This window comes from Symphalangus syndactylus, chromosome 12 (assembly GCF_028878055.3).
Source record: "Symphalangus syndactylus isolate Jambi chromosome 12, NHGRI_mSymSyn1-v2.1_pri, whole genome shotgun sequence".
Classification (NCBI taxonomy): Eukaryota; Metazoa; Chordata; class Mammalia; order Primates; family Hylobatidae; genus Symphalangus; species Symphalangus syndactylus.
In genome coordinates, this window is record NC_072441.2 from 64,240,888 (window position 1) to 64,267,502 (window position 26,615).

Below are 26,615 nucleotides of genomic sequence, written 5' to 3' on the forward strand. Positions count from 1 at the left end.
AACTTTATATGATATTTTGGTTCTTGGTATCCTCAAAGTGTTGGTTTTTAATTTTTCCTGGTGGATTTCTGTATGTCAGCTTTAGACTGCCCTACTGTTGCATCCTGCTGTTCTCCATTCTAATCATACAATTGATTTAGTAATGACATACATAACCCCCGGCATGAAGTTTTTATGCTTCAGAAAATTGTTTGGCATATAAAGTGCAAGTATCAATTTGCTCTGTAGATGTGTATCTATAAAAACTGGTGTGATTAAGGATATCAGATTAACTTAAGAAAAACCATAGGCAAGTGATTTGGGAGGGAGAATCTTATAATCAGACACACCTTTATTTGCGTGTTTAGATTTTCATATATTAGGTTATTTTGGTAGTGTTTCTTTTTCGTTCAAATGGTAAGAAGCCTGGGACTTTAGTGTCTTGAAATTGGTCAAATAATATATACTTTTTAAAAAAAGTTTCTGTGTCTTTTGAATACTGAGTTTCACACCTAGGACAAACCTCAGTTGTAAAACATCCCTTTGAATTTGAAATTACTGTTTAATAACTTCTGACTAGTATTTCACTCAAGTGTTAAAACTTTTACATTGGAATATGATAGCATTATAATTCAAGAACCAACCAAAATCTGCAGTAGAAACCATGGGTTGGAGGGTTTTAGATGATGTACTTATCCTATTATTCCCATTATGCTTCAGATGTGGACTGCTGTCACAACAGAACATACTTGAGATTGTGTCACCACTCAGTGCCATCTGCCTGCATGTGTACATAAGCTGTAGTAGGCCTTAGATACTGGACATAAAGAATCATTGCTTTGTGGTTTTCTTAGCTGACTCTGCTTAAGTTCTAGTGTTCTGGGCTGAGCCTGTAGTCAGTTTTGGTCTTTTGCATTTATAACAACACTCCCATAACCACATGTTCAGTGTCCTCTGTGTGTTGGCATACCAAAGATGGGCATGTGAAGTTTTTTAATAGTGCAAAGAAATTGGCTATTTAATCAGTAAAATTTAAAGATGATTTTTAAAAACATTCAAATATTTGAGAGAGTGCCCTTTATATGAAGGACCAACTATCTCTTCCCACCCTGGTTAATTTTCACAGTATAATAAACTATTTTTAGTTATATAGGCCAAAGTGTTTTATAGAAAATCAATCATAAAATTGCATTTGTGTGTGCTATTTTTAAAACGTTCTCTGTTGTTACATTGGTAAATGCAGATTACCAGTGTTTACATAGTATGATTTTAGTACTTATTTTTAAAATATATATCTATTCATGTGTAGAATATAGGCTAAAAGGAAACACCAAAAGACCTAGATTGTTATCTCTGATGTGTGGGTTATAGATATTTTATTATATGTTATATATTATGTGTATTATTATATATCATATGATATTTTATTTCCCTTGTTAAGCCTTTTATGAACTTTACATTCTTCATATATATATATATATATATATTTATTTATTTATTTTATTCATTAATTTTTTTCAAGACGGAGTCTCACTCTGTTGCCAGGCTGGAGTGCAGTGCTGTGATCTCGGCTCACTGCAACCTCCACCTCCTGGGTTCAAGCGATTCTTCTGCCTCAGCCTCCCGAGTAGCTGGGATTACAGGCACACACCACCACGCCCAGCTAATTTTTGTATTTTTAGTAGAGACGGGGTTTCACCATGTTGGCCAGGATGGTCTCGATCTGCTGACTTCATGATCTGCCCGCCTCGGCCTCCCAAAGTGCTGGGGTTACAGGCATGAGCCACCACGCCTGGCCTGTTCATATATTTTATAATCAAACTAAAAGTTCTAAAATGAATTCATTATAGAGTATGAAATTAAATTTAATAAAGCTTTTAAAGATAAAGATTCTTAGGTGATAAAATGAGTTAAATGCTTTACAAGTAATAAATAGGATTTCTGAAATGGAATTTTATGCTATGGTAAACATTTTTCCTTTAAAACTAAAACAGACACAAAATTAAGTTGCCATTTTCTGGGCATGGGGATGGGAGAAATAGGAAAGGTTTTTTACTGTTGTACCTTGCCTTGGAAACCTTTTGATTCTTCTAACTCAGATTTGCCTCAGTTACGTCATATGCTGTTTTATGGATAAGTGTTTAATTATAGGATTTAAACATTTATATAAATGGTATGCAAAATCTTGCTTTGAATATTTGGTCATTGTATTTGTGGTCAGCAGGCAAAACACTTGGCAAAAGTTTGCATGTAGTGCCTACCAGTTTTTCTCAGTTTTCTCATCTGTTAGTGGGGAAAGAACAATATCTATATCTTGTTTGAGGTTTAAATAAGCATGCCTGAGGTACAAGAAGCACTTAAAATTATTGCTGCTGTTATTACCCCAAAGTTGGGATTGATGTTTCTTTGTTTCCTTTGTGTTTTGTTTTGTTTCTGAAACAGTGTCTCACTCTGTCGCCCAGGGTGGAGTTTAGTGGCTGCAATCTCTGCTGGCTGCAACCTCTGCCTGCAGGGTTCAAGCAATTCTGGTGCCTCAGCCTCCCAAGTAGCTGGGATTATAGGCTTGTGCCACCACACCCAGCTAATCTTTTTATTTTTAGTAGAGATGGAGTTTCACCATGTTGACCAGGCTGCTTTTGAACTCCTGACCTCTGACCTCAGGTGATCCCCTCACCTCAGCCTCCCAAAGTGTTGGAATTACAGGTCTGAGCCACTGTGCCTGGCTGGCATTGATGTTTCTATGAAACTGAGGTAAAAGATCCTTGGGACTGGAACAATATCTTATGCCATGTATCCCCTATTTTGGTCAACCCTGGGTATTCTCCATTAATTAAGTGGGACGGTTAGCTCCTCACTTAGGTAGTTTCATTGTTTATGTATACAATAAATCTTTGGCATTCACGACTTAATAGTTTAGACCTAAAGTATTTAGCATGAAAAATGTATAATCTGGTATAGGCAAAATTTTGAATTCAAGGTTGAGGTGCTGAACAAGTCTGTTAACTAGAGAATTGAATATAGCTGACAGTATCCCACTTTTTATTACCCAACAGTGACGTGACTTTTGTTCTCTACTTAATTTTCATCCTAGAATTAAAAACTGTTTCTTTGTGAATATAGTACCCAGAGAAAGCCAGTAGTTAATACTGGTTTTTGCAGATTTAGATAAACTCTTGATTTTCGGCAACACTATGGCAATAAAGTAAGTTTATTTTAGTAGCAATTCAATTCATGAGTGTTGCTTATTTCTTTTCTGTTCTTCACAATGTCTTGCGCCCAGTAGAGATAATGAACAATAAGGTGTGTTTGATAGTTTGTGAAGAAATGTAAATTTTTTTTTTTTTTTTTGGAGACGGAGTTTCGCTTTTGTTGTGCAGGTTGGAGTACAATGATGTGATCTCGGCTCACTGCAACCTCCACCTCCCGGGTTCAAGGGATTTTCCTGCCTCAGCCTCCTGAGTAGCTGGGATTACAGGCATGCGCCACCACTCCCAGCTAATTTTGTATTTTTAGTAGAGACAGGGTTTCTCCATGTTGGTCAGGCTGAGTCTCCCCACCTCAGGTGATCCACCCTCCTTGGCCTCGCAAAGTGCTGGGATTACGGGCATGAGCCACTGCGCCCAACCAAGAACTGTAAATCTTTGGATTCATTAAAGGAAAGGGGTGAGTTTACTGGGAATTTCTAGATTTCTAGGCTCTTATTATTTCTATTACTTCCGTACATAATTTTTTAAATCTCAGGCCAAATTAAAATATATTTCCTGTCTAGATTTCATATTTCCCTGGAGTGGTGTGATGATGTAAGTGTGCTTCATTTAATAAAAGCTACTCCGGTATACTGCATAACCTTGCAGAAATACTGATTTTATGGGTCTGGGATAGGGCTAAGGTGCTGCATTTTACTCCTGTAGGTGATCCCCAGATGATTCTGATGAGATGCTTTTTCAATTTATTTATCTCTATATTTTCATTTTAGTGTTATTTTTAAAAGATGGTTTGTATTATATTTTTAAAGCCATAGGAATAAAGAAGCACATTTTATAGTTAATGAAAATTAATGATATATCTTAGCTTTCCATGGTTATGTTTTGTTTTACCTTTTCAATTAGTTAAATGTACATAGATTGCTTAAGTCAAACTCAAGTAATACCAAGTTCATTGTAGAAAAAAATAAGAAAGTACCAATTAGACATTATTTCTCAGCCTTTTTAGATATTTTTCTAATTGTCCCCCTCATGAAATTTTAATGCCACAGATATGACTGTATATTTGTTTATGTATTGTATGTGTATCTGTGTTTTATGCACTAAAAGAATAAGAATTATTTTTTTGCCCCTCAAGAGCCAATTTTCACCCCATTGGTGGTGATACTGCTCCTGTTAAGAATGCATGCCATAAGCCAAAAGAAAAATCACCTTTAATTTTACCTTACAACTTGTTAACATTTTGGTGTACATCTTTCTCAGTGATGTTCAATGCATATATGCCTTTTCTTTGATGAAAATGAAATCAGATACATAATATTTCATGCTCCTTTTTTTCTTAATATTTTGTGAATTTTCATGATAAATGAGTATCTTTTAACAGTATCATCTCTAATGGATAAATACTATAGATGTATAGTAGTGTGTGAATTTGCCATCATTTGTTTAAATGATTTTTCTATAGTTTTCAGTTTTTTATTATAAAAGTTCTGCTATGAATATCATTATAGTTGAATTTTTCCATGCATCCTTAATTATTTCTGTAGGATAAATTCCAAAAAGTAGAATTACTTCGTTCTGTACATTTTAATATTTTTTGGTGTGTATGACTTAGAAAGTCCCTTTCCCCAAGGACAGCCACCATTAAAATGAATCTTTGTCTAGCCTTTTCCTATATATATCCTAACATAAATAGCTATATATATTATTTATATAAAAACTGCATGTAAATACTTTTATATAGCTATATCTGTCTTTTAAAAAAGAAAAATATATTGTTCCTTAACTATAGCAAGTTGCTTTTTTGCCTAACGCATTTTGCCTGAGAGATTTTGGTCATTTCATATCACTATGTATAATTCTACCTCATTCTTGTAAGCTGTATGATACATAGTAATTTGTCCATTCTTCTATGGAAGGATCTTTTCTTTCCCATTTTGTTTTGTTTTTGTGTATGTCTTTGTTTTTTATTTCTGCAGCATAAATTCCCATTTGTAATAGAATTCTGGGTCATTTAAGAATTGAAAGTACTTTATATGTGCAGGTCTTTTTTGTGTGTTTATTTTTCTTTCTTTCTTTCTTTTCTGTTTTTGTTTTTGAGACAGGATCTTACTCCTACCCCCGGGCTGGGATGCTGTGGCAGGGTCACGGCTTATCGCAGTCAGGTGATTCCCCCACCTCAGCCTCCTGAGTAGCTGGGACTGCAGGCGCATGCCAACATGCCTGGCCAACTTTTTGTATTTTTTGTAGAGACAATGTTTTGCTATGTTGCCCAGAATGGTCTTGAACTCTTGGGCTCAAGCCATTCACACACCTTTGCCCTCCAAAATTCTGGGATTATAGGTGTGAGCCACCATACCCTGTGTTTTCTATTTTTTTCATTCCTTTATTTGCCTACTCTGGTATTGGACCAGATTTTAATTACTTTTGTAATATAACATGTTCTAATAAGTAGACAGATAAGTCACGGTTGAATTTTGGCTAGGTGTTCGGTTTGTATCTTTTTTGTTTTTTTAAGACAAGTATATGAATTTTAAATAGTCTAGAATAATACAGATTTTTGAGGACTTTTAGGTCCTGGCAGTAATTCAGAAATCTAAAGGCACGTCAAAGTTGCATAGTGAACAAACAAGCTATTGAGCTGTGAGCTTTCTGGAAATACTTGGAACCATAACATTTCTGTCAAATATGCCTTTTAATCTTTGGTTTATTGATTGAAGTATTTTGGACTTACACTCTTGTTGCTATCAAGCTTTTATTCTTTTTAAAGGAGATACACTATCTTTTTTACATTTCTGGTAATGTGTTTAGTTTAGGTGCATCATACTGTGTTGTTTCTGCTTATTTCTGTAGTTCTCTACTTATGTGTTACCTTCAGAGTTATACATAGATTTTCCTGAGATTTAGTCTAATATAGCTCAAAATATCAGAATAGATGTTGTAGTAGGTAACACTTTTGTGAATTAGAATCTGATTTTTTAAGAATCTAGTGTTTTTGCTGGATTTATGTAGGTTTCTTTATGAGAAAACAGTAAACATTGCAGAAGAATTACACTTTGCTTTTTAAAGTAGAAATGTGTTTAGTTTCTAAAAATGCTAATTTTTTTCTGAGACTATTTTTTCTTTAAATGTAGCCACTCACAGCATTGTTAAAATTTTTAAATGTTGATTCTGATACTGTTAGTAACTAATACACTATGAGCTTTTTTTTTCCTTAGGACGTACTGTCAGGTGAGATTCTCAAATGGTTTTAGTGTTCTGGAAGAGTTAGTTTACCTTTATAATGAAAAATCTGTCATGAGAGTACTACACTCACCACTAGGATGAAAACTAATCAAATAAATATAAAAAAGGGTAGTCAGTACCCAGGCATTTCAGACAGGACTGTTTTCTGACACTAGCCTCACTTGGAGTTGAGTTGTCACCACAGCTAGGTTAAGCTTATTACAGAGGTTTACCTTGCTTTGGATTGTGGGTCTATCAAAGTGAAAAGCCAACTTTTTCCCCTCATGGTAGTGGTATGCTTTTTGCGTGGTGTGTTTATGAAAATTAACATCACAATGGTGATTTTGTGTGTCGAGGTTTACCATTTAACTAGGTTAGAGATTGTATTCTTTGGTGCAAAATTTAACTTAAATGCTTTGTGAATGTACACAAAACTGAGTCCTTTATCTCAGAATCACAGCTGCAAATAAATGACAACCCATGCTTGAGCGTTAACTCATTATCACTTAGACCTTTGGCCAAGCCTGTGATTGCTTAGATAAAGCCTTACCCTCCACCATTGCCTACTTTGTTTTTTGAAGACTGAAGCCATATGAAAACTTCAAATTCATTTAACTGAATAGTCCATATAAGGAGGATGTTTATTTTTAGGACAATATTTGATTTTAACTAAATATTAAGTGAGATTATTATAAGTGATTACAAAAACTATGTGATGTTTTGTGTTTTATAAAACTTAAAATGTTTTCATTTTATTATTTCTCATTATTTAAAACATTTTTTCCTCACTAAATATTGGGATAAATTAGTATCAGTAAGACTTTAATTAATAATAGCCATCTGATAGCAGGGATTCTTTAATAGATTTGTTAGAGTATACATCTTCACAGTACATAAAAGTTGAGAGATTTTTATGTTTTGTGTAGTGACTAAAAAGTAAGCTGTTTTTCAGGAAAGTATTAAGTAATTTTTACTAGCCCTTTTTTATAATTATTTTCCTATTCAAAGTAATAATAAAGTAACCTTGAACATCCTTTTAGTCACACGGTTTTTAAATAATTCACTATTTTTGACCAGGCATGGTGGCTCCCGCCTGTAATCCCAGCACTTTGGGAGGCCAAGGTGGGAGGATAGCTTGAGCCCATGAGTTTGAGACCAGCCTGAGCAACATAGTGAGACCCTGTCTCTACAAAAATTAAAACAAAAAATTAGCAGGGTGTGGTGGCACATACCTGTAATTCCAGATACTCAGAAGGCTGAGGTGGGAGGATCGCTTGAGCATGGGAGGTTGAGGCTGTAGTGAGCCATGATTGTGCCACTACACTCCAACCTGGGTGACAGTGAGACCCTGTCTCAAAAAAAAAACAAAAGACACCACTATTTTTGTTAAGTGATATATTTTAAAAGGAATACAAGTAATGCCCTGAAAAGTACAGATCAAGAAAAGAATGCAAACGAAACAAAAATAATGGTTATCAGTTTGCTGTGTATCCTTAAGGGACAGAAGTTTCCTGTAAAAACATGCATATGTACATATATGCATATATAGAAATCATTAGTTTTCTTTTTACAATTCCTTTTTTTAAGTCTTCAGGTGTAGCAATGAGACATGAAGACTAGTTCTTTTTTTTTTTTTTTTCTTTTTTTTTTTTTTTATTAATTTTTTTTGCATACAAAAACAATAAACATTTTCTAAAAATACATACAAACAAAAAGATGCGTATCAAACATATTAGGAAGGTTGCACATGGGAAGTCGGGGAATAGAAATGGGGGTGGGAGTTAAAATAAATAAGAGAGGGACTTTATATGGATCAGTGATAATAACTCAATCCTCTATTTGACAAAGAAGAGGGAGAAGGAAGAGGAAGAAAAAGAAAGTGGGATAAAGGATCAGAAAGGGAGGAAAATAGAAAAAATTAGAGTATGACTCCAGGGTAGACCTGTTTTGTTGTCATTGAGTTGGTTGGTTGGTTTGTCTGTTGTATTCTTCATGTTTCGCCAAGTTGGCCAGACTGGTCTCGAACTCCTAGCCCGAAGTGATCAACCCGCCTCGCCCCCCAGAGTGCCGGGACCACAGGCGTGAGCCACCACGTCCAGCCCCCACATTGCTTCTGGCCTCCGTGGTAGACCTCCCAGACGGAGCGGCCAGGCAGAGGAGCTCCTCACTTCTACCCAGACACGGGGCGGCCGGGCAGAGGGGCTCCTCACTTCCCAGACGGGGCGGCCAGGCAGAGACGCTCCTCACTTCTTCCCAGACGATAGGTGGCCGGGCAGAGGCGCTCCTCACTTCCCAGACGATGGGTGGTCGGGCAGAGGCGCTCCTCACTTCCCTGACGATGGGCGGCCGGGCAGAGGCGCTCCTCACTTTCCAGACGATGGGTGGCCGGGCAGAGGCGCTCCTCACCTCCCAGACGATGGGTGGCCGGGCAGAGGCGCTCCTCACCTCCCAGACGATGGGTGGCCGGGCAGAGGCGCTCCTCACCTCCCAGACGGGGCGGCCGGGCAGAGGCGCTCCTCACTTCTTCCCGGACGGGGTGGCCGGGCAGAGGCGCTCCTCACTTCTTCCCGACGGGGCGGCCGGGCAGAGGCGCTCCTCACTTCTTCCCGGACGGGGCGGCCGGGCAGAGGCGCTCCTCCCCTCTTCCCGGACGGGGCGGCCGGGCAGAGGCGCTCCTCACTTCTTCCCGGACGGGGCGGCCGGGCAGAGGCGCTCCTCACTTCTTCCCGGATGGGGCGGCCGAGCAGAGGCGCTCCTCACTTCCCAGACGGTGGGTGGCCGGGCAGAGGCGCTCCTCACTTCCCAGACGATGGGTGGCCGGGCAGAGGCGCTCCTCACTTCTTCCCGGATGGGGCGGCCGGGCAGAGGCGCTCCTCACTTCTTCCCGGACGGGGCGCCCGGGCAGAGGCGCTCCTCACTTCTTCCCGGACGGGGCGGCCGGGCAGAGGCGCTGCTCACTTCCCAGACGGGGCGGCCGGGCAGAGGCACTCCTCACTTCCCAGACGATGGGTGGCCGGGCAGAGGCGCTCCTCACTTCCCAGACGATGGGTGGCCGGGCAGAGGCGTTCCTCACTTCCCAGACGGGGTGGCCGGGCAGAGGCACTCCTCACTTCCCAGACGGGGCGGCCGGGCAGAGGCGCTCCTCACTTCCCAGACGGTGGGTGGCCGGGCAGAGGCGCTCCTCACTTCCCAGACGGGGCAGCCGGGCAGAGGCGCTGCTCACTTCCCAGATGGTGGGTGGCCGGGCAGAGGCGCTCCTCACTTCCCAGACGGTGGGTGGCCGGGCAGAGGCGCTCCTCACTACATGAAGACTAGTTCTATATTAGCATGGTAGTAAATAAAAATTACATTCTTCAGAGAGAAGTTTTGTCAAGTTTCTCTCATCTTTCTGCTTGCTCCTCCCATCACTCTTACTCTGTTCTTACCACTCTTCTCCTTGAGAGAAGAGAACTTACAGTGTGGTGGATTGCAACGCTGGCTTGGCGATACATTAGATTTAACTGGGAGCTTTGAGAAATATCCACATTCTGGCTCCATGTTCCAGATTCTTAATTAATTGGTCATAATGATGCAGGGGATGTCGGAGGAGAACATTCCTTATCTTAGCCTGCATATAAAGCTTGCCTCAGCTTCAGAGTTCAAATATGGTTTGCAGGAAAGCAGTGGTTGAATCCAAGGGGCCATCTTCCTCAGTTTCTCTACCTTCTAGAAGGAAGGGGTGTGTGTGTGTGTGTGTGTGTGTGTGTGTGTTCATGCACATAGGTCTTTGTAATCCTTTAAATTCTCTAAGAAATGTACCACCACAGATTTCTAATTTATTCTAGTATTGGTTCATCCATAGTGTTTGTATACTTTAATTCTAAAGAAAAATAATATTTGCATGGTACAGATTAGATAGACAAGAAGATGAATGGTAAAGCAATATAGTATTGTAGTTAACCACACTGATGCTAGAGCCACAGTGCCAGAGTTATAATCCTGGCTCCATAATTTATGTATGTTGAGCTTGGACAAGTTAGTTTTAGCCTTTTTGCCTCATCTATAAAATGGGGACAGTAGGCTGGGCACAGTGGCTCACGCCTATAATCTCAGCACTTTGGGAGGCCAAGGTGGGCAGATCACCTGAGGTTGGTAGTTTGAGACCAGCCTAACCAACATGAAGAAACCCTGTCTCTACTAAAAATACAACAATTAGCCAGGCGTGGTGGCGCATGCCTGTAATCCCAACCGCTTGGGAGGTTGAGGCAGGAGAATCACTTGAACCCGGGAGGTGGAGGTTGTGGTGAGCCGAGATCAAGCCATTGCATTCCAGCTTGGGCAATAAGAGCGAAACTCCGTCTCAAAAAACTTAAATTAAAGGGACAATAATCCCCACCCCATAGAAATGTGAGGATTAAAAATACTAGTAGATGTAAAGTGCTCAAAACAGTATTTTATGCACAGTAAATGTACAATAGATAACAGTTAGTTTATTCCTTTCTCGTAGTCTATTTTCTAACATTTCTTGCCCCTTTCTTGCTCATTCCTCCTGAAATTAATGCTTCCTCTGATAAACTAGAGTAGGTGTTAACTTTTTTTTTTTTTGAGACAGAGTCTCACTGTCTCCCAGGCTGGAGTTCAGTGCCACTATCTCGGCGCACTGCAAGCTCCGCCTCCCGGGTTCACGCCATTCTCCTGCCTCAGCCTCCCGAGTAGCTGGGACTACAGGCGCCTGCCACCATGCCCGGCTAATTTTTTGTATTTTTAGTAGAGACAGGGTTTCACCATGTTAGCCAGGATGGTCTCAATCTCCTGACCTCGTGATCCGCCCGCCTCAGCCTCCCAAAGTGCTGGGATTACAGGCGTGAGCCGCTGCGCCCAGCCCCCCTTTTTTTTTTTTTTTTTTGAGACAGTCTCGCTGTGTCGCCCAGGCTGGAGTGTAGTGATGTGATCGTGGCTCACTCCCGGGTTCAGGTGATTCTCCTGCCTCAGCCTCCCGTGTAGCTGGGACTACGGGCGTGCGCCACCACACCTGGCTAATTTTTGTTATTATTAGTAGAGACGGGGTTTCACCATGTTGGTCAGGCTGATCTCAAACTCCTGACCGTGTGATCCGCCCGCCTCAGCCTCCCAAAGTGCTGAGATTACAGGCGTGAGCCACCGCACCCAGCCAGCTAACTTTTTTTGTAAGGGACCAGATAGTAAGTACTTTAGGATTTTAGGGCCATTTGGTCCCTGTTGCAGATATTCAACTCTGCTGTTATAGGGTGAAAGCAGCCATTTACATAAGCAAATGAGAGTGATTGTGTCTCCTTTATTTATAGACGCTGAAGGTGTCCTTAAATATAGAAACAGTCCTTAGTTCACAAGCCACACAAAAACAGACAGTGGCCCAGATTTGGCCTGTGGCTCATAGTGTGCTGGCCCCTGAAGTAGGGTAAACAAACCTGTACATTCTAGTAACTATTTTAGACATCTTTTCTTTCTTGGACATGCCTTCATTTTTAAATTTCTCTGTACTTTGGGAGAATCTAGAAAGTTAATTTTTTGGCATCAAGTTTAGAACTTTAAAATTCTACTCACAGCTTTGAGCTTAAGCTGTTTATTAGCACTATTTGAAACAGTGAAACTTTGTGAACTCTCTCCTTCTCAAACAATAACATATATAACTGTATTTAGGGTTCTTTGGTTGCAAGCAGCAGAACCATCATGGTTCATTGGAGATTTTATTCTTTGGTACAAAATTTAACTTAAATGCCTTGTGGATGTACATGAAACTGAGTCCTTTATTTCAGTCATAGCAGCAAGCAAATGACAACCCGTGCTTATCATCAGCACCAGTATGTAGTAGGTCTTCTCTCAGAGAACTGGGCAGATACCTACAGAACCTGTAAGACGATACACACATTAACACACCATACACACACGCATACATTGTGTAAATAAAGAGATTTATTTCAAGGAATTGGCTTATGTGATTGTGGGGACTGGAAAGCCCAAAATCTACACGGCAGGCCAACACATTGCAGATTCTCTAGCTGAAGCTGATAATGCAGTCTTGCAGTAGAATTTCTTCTTCAGAGAAACCTGAGTTTTGCTCTTAAGGCTTTTCAACTGATTGGATGAGGCCTACTCACATTACTGACGATAATCTCCTTGAAGTCAGCTGATTGTGGATGTTAACCACATTTAGATAATACCTTCATGGCAACACTTCCATCTGTTTGAATAACTGGGTATTACAGTCTAGCCAAGTTGACATGTCCAACTAACCGTTACGTGGTTCAATATATATTTGTCCAATAAAAGGAAGAACAAATGGCTAAAATGGTTAATTTAAGCAGAAAAATGTTTATTTGGAGGATGTTGAATAACAGAATTTAAGTAAAAAGTGAGCACTTGGCCGGGCGTGGTGGCTCACGCTTGTAATCCCAGCACTTTGGGAGGCCAAGGCGGGCGGATCACAAGGTCAGGAGATCGAGACCACAGTGAAACCCCGTCTCTACTGAAAAATACAAAAAAAAACTTAGCCGGGCGTGGTGGCGGGCGCCTGTAGTCCCAGCTACTCGGAGAGGCTGAGGCAGGAGAACGGCGTGAACCTGGGAGGCGGAGCTTGCATTGAGCCGAGATTGCGCCACTGCACTCCAGCCTGGGTGACAGAGCGAGACTCCGTCTCAAAAAAAAAAAAAAAAAAAGTGAGCACTTAGGCCTCAAGAAGTCCTGAGAAGAACCAGAGCAGTTTGCAGGGGTAGGGACCTAGGCAGTAGTAAGGAACAATGTCTTCAGTGTACCACAGTCATAAAGAATCAGCTCTAGCCATTTTCCTTCCTCACATCACTCTAAGATTCAGCTTCCCGGGAAACTCAGCCTGATTGGTGTAGGCTGGGTTGAGGTCACATGTCTCCCTTGCTCAGTGAAAGGTGGGTACACCTTGATTGACATTCTCACCACAACTGCATTCAGGAAGACAAGGATTGTTTCCCAATAAGGTGTCACAAGGTTGTTACCAAAAGAAAGAGGAATACTAGACATGCACAAATAAAAGATGTCCACTTCGCCAACTCTTGATATCTCACATAGATGGTCAGCTAGTAAAACTAACATGGATCAGAGCCAGATTATGTAGAATGTTACAAGGCCTGATAATGAGCTTGGGCCTTATTCTCTAGAATAATGAAACTTTTTTGGGGAAGGGGGAAGGGTCATAGATCTCTTTGAAATTTTGAAATTTTGGGGCCACATATTGGGCCCTCTTCTCTCCTAGAAGATTATACCTATGCTTTAAAAAAGATTTGTTTTTGTTTTGTTTTGTATAACATTTCAAGCGTTTGTTTTACCTCTTGAAGTAGATCCATAGTTGGTGGAAAAAGGAGCTAGTCTCAACCTGAAAAACAATCAAAATATTATATCTCTGTCAGCTTCTGATATTTGCACTGCTGATTCTCCTTAATCTCTTTGATTTCTCTTGGAGGAATTTGGTTAAGAGATGATGAGGGTCTTATTAACACAGTGTGGAAATAGGGATAAAAATAATTTACAATTTAAAGAATTATTTAGAAAACAAAATATGCAGAACTAGCTCAACTGTTGATTATATAGGGGGAGCACAGTCAAGTATGGCTTATAGGTTTTTAGCTTGTAGGAATTGCAGGGGGAATATATAGGGCAGATAGAAAGGTTGACCTTAAATGTGAGAAGGGACAGCCTCATCCTTTGAGTGGGACTTTAGGAAAAAAGATGATAGTAACTGGACTTAAGTTATCAATAAGGGAGGGAATGAGAGAGGAAGTGGAGTAGAGATTGGTAAAAGGATTGATGTGCAGTACTGAGGGTCCAGGTGAGATTTCAGACCAGGAATTTGAAGTAGTGACATCAGTTATATAATAATATTTTCTCCACCAATGAAGAGAAAGTTTAAGATTCACTAACAGTTGATGTGTACTGGCTGATTTGCAGGTGAAACAACAGGAATACGTGGAATGGAGGAGTCTGAGCAAAGACTAACTCAAAGATGGTAGTGTATAACTTATAGAGCCCCCATTCTGTGTTGGGCATGTAAATAAGCTTTGTAGATACCATTTCATTTACTCAAATAACCCTGCGAGCCAGGCACTGTTATCCCCATGATGAAACTGAGGCACAGAGAGTTTAAGACACTTGCCTAGGATTACAGAGCTAGTAAGTGGCAGAACTGGGCTTTAAACCCAGGAAGCTAGATTCCGAAGTCTGTGTTCTTAACTACTAATCTACACTGTTGATCACCCTTGGAGTCATGGGTTAGGAGAAAAGGAAGGGAAACAGTAAGCTGGGAGAAGATGAAGGGCTTAGGGCTCAAAGCTGATGCTTCAGTGAGGTGGAAAACCTGTGCTGTGGGATTTTCCTCAGATTATATACACGTGCACACGTGTTTATATCAGGGGCTGAAAAAAAGATAATTAATTTAGATATTTACCAGGAATTCTTTCAGGAGCATTTTTAATGAGTCATATTTGTGCTGCACAATTCTTTTTGTTTCATTTTTATATAGTAGAAGGCAGTAAGGAATTCTTGTACAAGTAAACATCTTTTCCTTTTGTACCCCTCATCACTGCGAATTTGATAGAACCCTTAGTAAATGACCAGGTTGTTTTTTACACTTTTTTTTCTCTCCCACAACATAACATGGGTTTGGCAAGCTTTAAAAAATGTTAGTGTGTTTGTATCCACTAGTATACCTCTGCCCATTTAATAGGAGATCCCTGCCAATTAGAGCTAGTGATGTTTTGTTCTAATTTGGAGAGACAGGGTATGTCTGTCTTTAAATTCTCTGTCAGTTTTCCTTTTTGTAAAAAAAAAAAAACTCGATGCCCAAATTATAAATTGAGCAATTGCAGACTAAGGGATTAAGAATGAATGCATCCATTGGAGTAGAACATCTTCTCTTTTTCTTTTTTTGGACGGAGTCTCACTCTGTCCCCTAGGCTGGAGTACAGTGGTGCAATCTTGGCTCACTGCAAGCTCCATCTCCTGGGTTCACGCAATTCTCCTGCCTCAGCCTCCCGAGTAGCTGGGACTACAGGCGCCCGCCACCACACCTGGCTAATTTTTGTATTTTTAGTAGAGATGGGGTTTCATTGTGTTAGCCAGAATGGTCTTGATCTCCTCACCTTGTGATCCGCCCGCCTTGGCCTCACAAAGTGCCAGGATTACAGGCGTGAGCCACCGTGCACGGACGAGTGGAACACCTTCTCAACGCAGAACTAGTTGATTTATTTTTTCCTAATGCTTGGCTTTTTCCAAGTTTTTGTTACCCAAGATAACATTAGTCAAACTAGCACTTTGAGAATAGGAGTTAAAGTTTTTTTATTGTTAAATTTGGGTAACTGGTCATATTTTTCTTTGTCTTTTACTGTCTCATACCCTTAGATCGGGGTCTCCAACCCCTGGGCCACAGACTAGTTAGTAATGGTCCATGGCCTGTTAGGAACCAGGCTGCACAGCAGGAGGTAAACAGCGTTGAGTGTTACTGCCTGAGCCCCGCCTCTTATCAGATCACTAGTGGCATTAGATTCTCATAGGAGTGCAAACCCTTTTGTGAATTGCACATGCACATAATCTAGGTTGCACGCTTCTTAAGAGAATCTAATGCCTGATGATCTGTTGCTGTCTCCCATCACCCCCAGATGGGACTGTCTAGTTGCAGGAAAACAACCTCAGGGTTCCCACTGATTCTACATTATGGTGAGCTATATAATTATTTCATATCATTATTATTATTACACTGTAATAATAATAGAAATAAAGTGCACAATAAATGTAATGCGTTTGAATCATCCTGAATCCATCTCCCACGCCTGGTCCAGTCTGTGGAAAAATTGTCTTCCATGAAACTGGCTCTGCCAAAAAGGTTGGGGATTGCTGCCTTAAATTATGTAGATAAACATAATAGATATTTGTGGTTATATAAGGGACTATTATAACATTTTTTCTGTATTAATCTAGATATTTAGCTAAAGCTCAACATGCCTTACAGATTGATATGGCTAATGTTTCAATTATTTGCTTCTTGCTGCTGTAAGGTTTGTTAGAATTAGGGCTCTAGGTCTTTTTTTTTTCCCTTCTTTTAAGAGATGAGGTCCAAGCTGCTCTCAAACTCCTGACCCCTTTCCACCTTAGCCTCTCAAAGTGCTAGGATTACTGACATGAGCCGGTATGCCTGGCCAGGGATCCAGATCTAATACATATTAAGATCATAGCTTTTAGAAAGTTTAGTCATAGGTATTTAACTGTAGTTTCTTCCTTTGAACCCTGAACTTCAAGGCGTTTAGTAATACTTTTAAGGTCTGTGTTCAGGTGGTTTTTGGTTTGACTATAAATACCTTTTTCTGTTTAACATTTCTTAGTTCAAATCTAGGTGACAACCTGTCTGTACTCTTGTAGAGAATTTTATTTTTTAAATTTTATTTATTTATTTATTTTTCAGACAGTCTTGCTCTGTCGCCCAGGCTGGAGTGCAGTGGCACAATCTTGGCTCACTGGAGCCTCTGCCTCCCAGGTTCAAACAATGTGTGTGTGTGTGTGTGTGTGTGTGTGTGTGTGTGTGTGTGTGTGTGTTTTGACATCCAGTGACCTTTGAACTTTTTATTGGCTTCCTGCTCCCCAAAGGGTACCCTGCTTCTGCTGGCTTAATGTCTCAGAACTTTGGTGTCATTGGTCTCAGGTACCACTTTGCCATCCACTATCTGGTGGGTGGTGGTCTTTTGGATGGTTTGCATGGAGTTGCTGCTGTCCAGGGCATCACCAAGATTGAAGTCCTTGTCATCTTCCAGCAGGTGGCGGTAGGTGACGATCTCAGCCTCTAGTTTGACCTTGACATTCAGCATGGCCTCGTACTCCTGGGCCTGGCATTGCCCCTCTGCTCGGGTCTGTGCCAGCTCTGACTCCAGTTGCAGCAGGATCCCGTTAAGCTGCTCCATCTGCAGGAAGTAGAGGGCCTCCACCTCCCTCAGTCTGTTCTACAAACTGGCCTTCACATTTCTCATTGAGTTCAGGTCAATCTTTAAGGACTGGACTGTATGTCTCAGCCCTATGAGTGTCATCTTAGCCGCTCCAGCCTTAGCAGACTGCTTGGTGACCACTGTGGTGCCCTCCTCAATCTGCTGAGACCAGTACTTGTCTAGCTCCTGTCGATTCTTTCAAGCCAGCTCATCGTATTGGGCCCAGATGTCTGCCATGATCTTGATGTCCTGAGATTTGGGGGCATCTGCCTCCTTGGTCAACCCAGAGCTGGCAGTCTGGGCTTGTAGGCCTTTTACTTCCCCTTTGTGGTTCTTCTTCATGAAGAACAGCTCCTTGTTGAGAGCCTCGATCTCTGGCCCCAGCTGCAGCCAGGTGACAGTGGTGTCATCAGTGACCTTGTGGAGTCCATGGATGTCACTCTCACAGACTGGCACATGGCCAGCTCTGTCTCATACTCGACTCTAAAGTCATCAGTATCAAGATGGGCATTGTCAGTCTGCAGAACGATGCAGGCATTGTCCACAGTATTTAAGAGGATCTGAGCTCTCAGGTCCTTGGTGGTCTTGAAGTAATGGCCCCAGTCCCTGAGCTGGGGTCCCGTCTTCTCCAGGTGCTCCTGGATTTTGCTCACCAGCTTCCGGTTCTCAGTTTCCAGGCTCTCACTCTGTCCAGGTAGGAGGCCAGGTGGTCATTCAGGCATTGCATGATCTCCTCGTTCTGGATGCCTCCCATTCCTGCCAGCCCCCTGGCCATCCCTGCAGCCAGACCCCAAGCTGTCCCAGAAGCTGGTGGAGCAGGACACGGAGATCTGGGAACCAGAGCCCCCAGCGCCTGGATAGACGCTGGCCAGGCGCCATAGCTGGGTGCCTTGACAGAGCTCAGGGACCGGTAGTTGGTGGATAAGGTGAAGCGAGTGGTGAAGCTCATGCTGTCTGGGGAGGAGAGTGAGAGGATAGGACTCAGGCTTTGCCGATGACCAGAATATTACGTATTATCGTTGCTTAATATCCCTTTCTTCTTTTGCTGTTGATAATCAAAACTTTATTACTAATTCTGACTTGATTTTTGAGGTTTGGTTCCCATAGAATTTTTAGCAGAGAGGTTAGTATTTAAAGGAATATTTAATACATTATTTCTTTTAGCTAGAATAAGCTAAAGGTGCAAAAGAATGAATGTTGTCTTAGGTTCCTAAGACCTGGAAAACCGGTCTGAATGCTTTTATGCACTGGGTTAACCTTTATGCCATTCAGAATGTGAGACCAGTTTGGTCTGATTTTCATTCCTCTGTTAGGCTTAAAAAAGAATCACCACACTATTCATTGATGTCATTAGGACTATTAGGAAAAATGTTTGTTATAACTATGAAGACCCAGAGAACTCCTGTTTACACTTATTTTAATAGCGAAAACTTGGTTTTGGTTTAGAATTCTTCTAACAATATATATAAGTAATATTTGTGGAGTGGTAGAGTGCTTTTTTTTTTTTTTTACATTTACCAAGTTTGTCTCATTTGATTTTCACAATTCTGTGAAAAAGGTAGGACAGATAGTGTCACTCCTACTTTTAAAGATAAGAAGTTTGGGCTTCAAAGAAATTCAGTGACTTGCCCTGAGATAAATAGCTAGTTATGTCTGCTATCTTTTGCATTAGTTTTCATTCTCCTATATCAAAGAGTTTCTATGCAGAAAGACTTCTATATGATTTACTTATAATTTCTAAAATGTAAAATTCAAATTGTTGAAATTTCTGGCTTTTCTGCATTTACCAGAAAAGTATGCCATTTAAAAAAATAGACAATTAAAAAAACATGGAATGCTTCATGAATTTGTGTGTCATTCTTATGCAGGGGCCATGTTAATCTTCCCTATATCATTCCAACTTCAGTGTATGTGCTGCCAAAGCAAACACAACTTAATTTTTTTTAGAGCAGTTTTAGGTTTACGATAAAACTGAGCAGATTTCTTGTATATCTTCTGCCCCCACACGTGCGTAGTCTCCTTCATTATCAACAAATCCCCTACCAAATTGGTACATATGTTACAGCTGATGAATGTACATTGACACATACTTATTATGCAGAGTCCATAGTTTACCTTAGAGTTCACTTTTGGTTTTATATATTCTATGGGTTTGGACAAATGTAAAATGATATGTGTCCACCTTATAGTTTTTTTTTTTTTTTTGAGACAGAGTCTTGCTCTGTTGCCCGGGCTGGAGTGCAGTGACGCGATCACTGCAACTGCTCACTGCAACCTCCGCCTCCCGGGTTCACACCATTCTCCTGCCTCAGCCTCCCAAGTAGCTGGGACTACAAGCACCCACCACCACGCCCGGCTAATTTTTTTGTATTTTTAGTAGAGACGGGGTTTCACCATGTTAGCCAGGATGGTCTCGATCTCCTGACCTCGTGATCTGCCTGCCTCGGCCTCTCAAAGTGCTGGGATTACAGGCGTGAGCCACCTCGCCTGGCTTCATCTTATAGTTTCATACAGATAGTTTTGCTGCCCTAAAAGTCTTCTTTGTTCCTGTCTTGTTTGTTTGCTTGTTTTGGCTATATATAAAGAGGAACAGATGGCAAGTTCTTCCACATTGTATTACTGTAATTTTAATCTTATTTGTAGTTGTGGGATTTAGAAATACTTGATTCAGAAGTATGTCTTTAAGTTAATTGATTATAATTTTGACTCTTAAGGGCATTATGAAAAAGTCTTTCTCTGGTTCTTAACAAAATTCTTTCAAGTTAGCTAGTTTCAAAAAAGAAAAATGACTGTACTTTTAATAATCACTTTAAAAACTAGTACCCTTTATATTGCGTAATGCCTGTGGGATATATATATATATATATATATATATATATATATATATATATTTTTTTTTTTTTTTTTTAGATAGAGTCTCGCTCTGTTGCCCAGGCTATAGTGCAGTGGCACAATCTTGGCTCACTGCCACCTCCGCCTCCCAGGTTCAAGCAATTCTTGTGCCTTAGCCTTCTGAGTAGCTGGGATTACAGGCATGTGCCACAATGCCCAGCTGATTTTTTTATTTTTAGTAGAGATAGGGTTTCGCCATGTTGGCCAGGCTGGTCTTGAACTCCTGACCTCAAGCGATCTGCCTGTCTCGGCTTCCCAAAGTGCTGGGATTACCAGCATGTGCCACCACGCCCAGCTAATGTTTTTGTATTTTTAGTTGAGACAGCGTTTCACCATGTTGACGGCCGGGATGGTCTCGATCTCTTGACCTCGTGATCCACCTACCTCGACCTCCCAGAGTGCTGGGATTACAGGCATGAGAGACCGTGCCCGGCCCCAAATATATATATTTTTTAATTGACATTTTTTTTGTGTGTGCAAAAAGTTTAGTTCAAGTATTTTTATTTTTATTTTTTTTTTTTGAGACGGAGTCTGGCTCTGTCACCCAGGCTGAAGTGTAGTGGTGCTATCTTGGCTCACTGCAACCTCTGCCTCCCAGGTTCAAATGATTCTCCTGCCTCAGCCTCCTGAGTAGCTGGAACTACAGGCTTGTGCCACCATGCCCGGCTAATGTTTGTATTTTTAGTAGAGACCAGATTTCACCATGTTGGCCACTCTGGTCTCGAACTCCTGATCTCAGGTTCTCCACCCGCCTCAGCCTCCCAAAGTGCTGGGATTATAGGCCTGACCCAGTTCACGTATTTTTAGAACCTCTGTTCTTACATTCATAGACCCTGTGCAAATCTCTATGTGGAAATACAAAATAATCCTTACCTTGCATTCAGCAAAGTTGACGTTGATAGCAAAGGCAAGGCTAATTATGAAACAGTTAGAGGAGAGGTCACCAAACTTTGGTCCAAGACCTGTTTTGTATGGCCCTCAAGCTAAGAATGGTTTTTACTTTTTAAAGAGCTTTTTAAAAAAAAAAAAAAAAAAAAAAAAAGAAATAAAGAATAATATGTGACATAGGCCTTATGTGGCTCACAAAGCATAAAACATCTACCGTCTAGCTCTTCATAGATAAAGTTTGCTGACTATGAATTAGAAGAATATATATCACATAAAATGTAAACAGAGACCTTAGGGAAACGCAAATCAAAATCATAATGAGATATTATTTCATACACACTAGGATGGCTGTAATTTAGGGGAAAAAAGGACAATAACAAGTGTTGGTCAGGATGTAGAGAGATTGGAACTCTCATACATTGCTGATGAGAATGTGAAATGGTACAGCCACTGTGGAAAACAGTTTGGCAGTTGCTGAGAAAGTTAAACATATGCTAAAGAGACGCAATGAAAAATAAATAAATAAATAAAAATAAAAAAATATATAGAGTTATCTTATGACCCAGCAGTTTTGCTGCTAGGTATATATACCCAAGAGATTGGAAACGTATGTGTACACTAAAACTTGTACAAGACTGTTCATTACAATAAACAAAAAGTGGAAAGAACCCAAATGTCCATCAACTGATAAACAAAATGTGATATAGCCATACAATGGAATATGATTCAGCCATAAAAAGGAATGAAATACTGACACACACTTCAACATCGATGAACCTTGGAAACATGCTAAGCACAAAAGCCAGACACAAAAGGCCACATGTATAATTCCATCTATGTGAAATGTATAGAAAAAGCAAATCTTCAGAGACAGTAGGTAGATTAGTGGTTGCCAGAGACTGTAGGGAGGGCAAATGGGGAGTAACTGTTCATGGATATGGTTTTTTTTTTTTTTTTTTTTTTTTTTTTTTTTTTTTTTTGAGACGGAGTCTCGCTCTGTCCCCTAGGCTGGAGTGCAGTGGCACGATCTCGGCTCACTGCAACCTCTGCCTCCCGGGTTCACGCCATTCTCCTGCCTCAGCCTCTCCGAGTAGCTGGGACTACAGGCGCCTGCCACCACGCCCGGCTAATTTTTTGTATTTTTAGTAGAGACGGGGTTTCACCATGGTCTCGATCTCCTGACCTCGTAATCCACCTGCCTCGGCCTCCCAAAGTGCTGGGATTACAAGCGTGAGCCACCGCGCCCGGCCGGATATGGTTTTTTTTTGGGAGGGGGTGATGAAAATATTCAGGAATTAGATAGTGATGGTGGTTATAACAGCCTTGTGAATATAATTTTTAAATCCACTGAATTGTGTACCTGAAAATAGTGGGCCAGACGCGGTGGCTCACGCCTGTAATCCCAGCACTTTGGGAGGCTGAGGCGGGCGGATCACCTAGGTTGGGAGTTCGAGACCAGCCTGACCAACATGGAGAAACCCCCGTCTCTACTAAAAATACAAAAAATTAGCTGGGGGTGGTGGCGCATGCCTGTAATCCCAGCTACTTGGGAGGCTGAGGCAGGAGAATCGCTTGAACCCGGAAGGCGGAGGTTGTGGTGAGCCGAGATCACACCATTGCATTCCAGCCTGGGCTACAAGAGCGAAACTCCGTCTCAAAAAAAAAAAAAAAAAAAAAAAAAAATGGTGGGTTTTACAGTATATGAATTATATCTCAACAAAAGAAAATGTAACCAGAGATTAAGTAGTATAAAAGAGGTAATGAGAGGTCAGGGAGAGAAAAGAAGACTATGGGCATGAATTAATGGATACAACTCTGAGGTTGGGGTTTGAAATGCACCTCAAAAGGCATAGAGGTTTTGGATAGATAGAGGAAGTGGTTAAGGCATTACCTAGGAAGGGGGATAAACCAAGATGTTATTTTGACGTAAGAGAAGTGGCAAGATGTAAGTGGAAGAAAAGACAAGGCGAGTCTCTTGTTTTCATGGGGCTTCTAAACTGGCATATTAACTGATCTGGCCTGCTAGGGATAATGCTTTGCACAATTATTTTCATGGAATAAATTGCATATCCTTCTAGTCTCAGGCAAGAAGTTTTTATTCCAGCCAGAGAGCAAGAGCCTAAGGACTCTCCGCCATGGTATTCTTAACAGGTTACTGTAAGGATTTTAGTTGATTGCATATGCTTTGTGGAATTTGCTGCCATCTTTTTTTTTTTTAACCTATTTTAAATCATAAGTGTCTATCAGGTTTTGTTGTTACTTCAAACAAACCCCCCTTTTAATACTATTTCTTATTCTTGCCACTTCACACTTTCATGTATACTGTTTTATTTAATCCTTCCATCACACCTGCGTTAGGTGGTATCATTCCCATTTTAAAGATGAAAGAGGCCATATAATAGAGTGCTTAGGAGCCGGGATGGGAGCACTGGAGGCAGAATGCCTAGGTTCAAATCCTCGTTCTGCCATTTACTAATCGTTTTGTGAGTTTTGTTGAGTTATTGAACTTCTGTAGGTTGTATGTTTTCTCTTGTCCAAAGTGGTGATTATAATAATATTATAGAATTGTTTTAAATTGACTAAAAGTAAAATTCTTAGAAATATGCTTGCACATAATAAATAAGTCCTCAGTAAGTGTTAAACTGCTACTGTTTGTTATAGATCATGAGAATTGAGTAAGTTTAAGAAGTCCAGAGCCTTCCACCTGATAAGTGGTAGAGCCAGTGATTAAATATAGGTGATCTGAATCTAAGTCCTACTTGCTAATTTATCTAGTTGCCTTTGCCATATTTTATTATATGTTTATTTACTTATTGGACATAAAATTATTAGCCTTCTAAACTTTGATTTAAATGTGGACTGGCTGAATGCGGTGGCTCACACCTATAATCCCAGGACTTTAGAGGTTGAGGTGGGAGGGAATTGCTTGAGGCCAGGAGTTGGAGGCTGCACTAAGCTGTGATCGTGCCACTGCACTCCAGCGGTGACAGAGTGAGGCCCTGTCGGAAAAAATAAATGTGGGCCAGACCATAGACCAAGTAGTTACAGCAAAAGAGAGTTTCTAAATTCCTCACAACAGAACTTCCATACTTAAACCCAGTCTTTTGCTTTAATTCACTGGTGCCCAGTCCTTAGCAGTTATAAACCAAACTCATGAGCTATGAGGGGAAAATGACAATGGGAAACATAGATTTAATGCAAAATAACTGAAAAAAAGAAAAAAAATGCAAAAAAAACAAAAAAAAAACAGAAATTAACTTGAGTGTGATAAAATAAACAGCTAAAAGCAAACAACATCTGAGGGAAAATGGGATAATCAATCAAAAGAAGTGGCTATTAATAAATAGAACAGACTGCTTGATAGGAACAAACTTTTTTTAAAGATAAATGAAAAAGAATAGGCATTCACAAAAGAAAAAAGCACATGACTGATAAATATTTGAAAACTTTAACCTCACTATCAGAGAAACTTAGAGTAATAAAATTTTGATAATACAGTTAACTAAATAGGAACATTTTATGTTGAAACTGTGCTATTAGGGATATGGTGAAATGGGACCCACACATTCCTGATTGGAATGCCAGTTGATAAAACTAATCTCCATGAAGAACCTTAAAAATGTTCCTACTCTTTGATTAATTAATGTTCCGTGTGAGAATATAAGCCAAAGAAAATAATGACAACTGGATAAAAGTGTATTATATAAATAAAGATTCATTGCAGCATTATCTGTAATAGTAGAAAACACTTGGACATGCCCAGCAAGAAGGATAGTTAAATTACTGTACATTTATTGCAATATCTGTTAAAATAGTTCTGAAAAACTTAATGACCTCGGAGAGAGATGAAGTAATATCGGCGGGGGTGGGGGTGGTGGTAATAAAAAACAAGATTCAGAATTGCAACACTTTAACCTCTAATGTCAAGCAGTAAACCTAGTCTTGAGAAGAGTTCATTCTGGACAAATACTTACTGAGTTGCTCTTAAATGTTTGATTAATAAGTACCTACTATAAAAATAAATAAGGCAAAACCCCTTTTGAAACCACATTCTCCTTTCCCTTGTAGTAGTGACTACCTGATTTTTCTATTCCTCCTTAAAGCAGACTCCTCAAAAAAATTGTCTATAATGCCATCTCCCAATTTCTTACCTCCCAATCTTTCCTGAACCCAATTGTGCTTTTGTCCTGGGTTATTACACTGAAATTAGTTTATCAAGTCTCCGGTGACCTCCAGTGGTCAAGTTCTCAGTCTCATCTTAATTTACATGTCAGCCTTTGACAATTGATCACTCCCTCCTCTTTGAAATATTTTCTTCTCTTTATCCCAAGAAACTATACACATGGTTCCCCCCGCCACTGCCTCACTAGTTGCTCTTTCTTGACCTGCTTTGATGGCTCCTCTGCTCTGATTTTTTTTTTTTGTTTTAGTTAATATGGAGAATTGTGTTGTATTTTTTTATATTGTGGTAAAATACACATAACATACCATTGTAATTATTTTTAAGTATACAATTCAGTAAAATTAAGTACATTCACATTGTTGTGCAGACTTCACCACCATCTGTTTCCAGAACTCTTTTCATTTTGTGTAACTGAAACTTGATTCCATTAAACAGTAATTCCCCATCCCCCTTCTCAGCCCCTAACAACCACCATTCTACTTTCTGTCTCTGAATTTTTTACTACAATGGGTACTTTATATAAGTGGATTAGGGATACCTGTATGTCAAAATTGCAAACTTCTGTGCATCAAAGAACACATCACGATTGAGCGTCACTAATCCCAAAATCCGAAATCCATAAGTTTTGAGTGCTGACATGACACCAGAAGTGGAACATTTTATATCTTTCCCCATGTGGGTTGCAGTCAAAATAGTAGTCAAAACTTTGTTTCATGCACAAAATTGTTAAACATATTGTATAAAATTACTTTCAGGCTATGTGTATGAAGTGTTTATGAAACATAAAAGAATTTTGTGTTTAGACTTGAGTCCCATTACCAATAGATCTCATTATGTATATACAGATATTCCAAAATCTGAAAATATTTGAAATCTGGAGCACTTCTGTTCCCAAAGGGATACTCAACCTTTAGTCCAATTTATCTATTTTTTTCTTTTGTTGCCCGTGCTTTTGGTGTTTATCCAAGCAATCATTGCCAAAGCCATTGTCATGTATCTTTCCTCCTATGTTTTCTTCCAAGAATTTTGCGGTTTTCCTCTCTCACATTTAGTCTTTGATCCATTTTGAGTTAATTTTTGTATATGGTGGGCCCAATGAAGAGGGCCCAACTCTTCATTCTTTTACATGTGAATATCCAGTTTTTCTAGCACCATTTATTGAAAAAACCATCCTTTCCCAATTGAATGGTCTTGGCCTCATTTTCAAAAATCATTTGACCATATATGTGAGGGATTTATTTCTGGACTGTCTATAAATTTTAATATGTTGTGTTTTCATTTTCATCCTGT

The 26,615-nt window shown here is 40.2% G+C and overlaps 1 protein-coding gene, 1 non-coding gene and 1 pseudogene across 14 annotated transcripts in view; 1 reads left to right on the plus strand and 2 right to left on the minus strand.

The window, feature by feature from the left end:
* RAP1A (RAP1A, member of RAS oncogene family) overlaps nucleotides 1-26,615 on the plus strand; it is a 96,851-nt gene that overhangs the window by 13,766 nt on the left and 56,470 nt on the right. The window contains exons 1-2 of one of the 13 annotated variants that reach the window (XM_063625670.1): nucleotides 2,588-2,730; nucleotides 3,332-3,642. The exons of 10 other annotated variants lie outside the window; for them this stretch is intronic. The gene's annotated coding sequence lies outside the window, so the exon portion shown is untranslated. Of the gene's footprint in view, nucleotides 1-2,587; nucleotides 2,731-3,331; nucleotides 3,643-26,615 lie in introns of those variants that run through there. 2 more of the 13 variants (XM_063625672.1, XM_063625679.1) reach the window with 2 other exon arrangements.
* LOC129468526 (keratin, type I cytoskeletal 18-like) lies at nucleotides 17,026-18,311 on the minus strand (annotated as a pseudogene).
* On the minus strand, nucleotides 19,186-19,292 carry LOC134734961 (U6 spliceosomal RNA). Its single transcript, XR_010117829.1, has one exon. It is a non-coding gene; the product is annotated as a U6 spliceosomal RNA (small nuclear RNA).